General features: G+C 47.3%; 1 non-coding gene across 1 annotated transcript; it reads right to left on the bottom strand.

Moving 5' to 3' along the window:
- Window positions 1-258: 258 nt before the first annotated feature.
- Window positions 259-331, bottom strand: TRNAP-CGG (transfer RNA proline (anticodon CGG)). The gene has a single exon. It is a non-coding gene; the product is annotated as a tRNA-Pro (tRNA).
- Window positions 332-662: the final 331 nt, after the last annotated feature.

The following is a 662-nucleotide window of genomic DNA, read 5'->3' on the forward strand; positions in this document are numbered from 1 at the left end:
ACCTCCGAAATTTACAACTTGTGTTCTGTTAGTCAAATAACTGCGGATGAGCGTAGGAGTTGGGCCACGAATGCCCAGAGCTTCTAACTTGTAAGAAACGAGAAGAAAGGGGGTTAACCGAGGGGCCAGATTTTATTAGTCATATCATGAGAAGCCAACAAACACTGACACCAAGGACAACATAGGGGAAATTACTTGTGCTTAATGGAATGAAGAAACGATAAATTAATGGAAATTAAAGTGGATGAAAAAACAACTTGCCGCAAGTGGGAACCGAACCCACAACCTTCGCATTCCGCGTGCAATGCTCTACCAGTTGAGCTACCGCGGTGCTGTTTCCCCATCCACTTTCTTGGGTATTTATGTGTACTAGTAGAACCCTGGAAGTGTTCGCCAGCGCCACCACTCACAGACCTTGGCGGCGGACGTGGAACGTCCTTGCTGCCGCAGGCGTCACGGGACCATGATCTTTTTGGGTGAAGGCGACTGGTCAATAAACCCACATATGCTACCTGAAGGCATCAATGTTGCCGGATTCGAGACCCTCGTTATCTAATAAACGAGAAGAAAGGGGGTTAACCGAGGGGCCCGATTTTTATTAGTCATATCATGAGACGCCAACAAACGCTGACACCAAGGACAACATAGGGGAAATTACTTGG

Source organism: Dermacentor variabilis, unplaced genomic scaffold (assembly GCF_050947875.1).
Source record: "Dermacentor variabilis isolate Ectoservices unplaced genomic scaffold, ASM5094787v1 scaffold_28, whole genome shotgun sequence".
Taxonomy (NCBI): Eukaryota; Metazoa; Arthropoda; class Arachnida; order Ixodida; family Ixodidae; genus Dermacentor; species Dermacentor variabilis.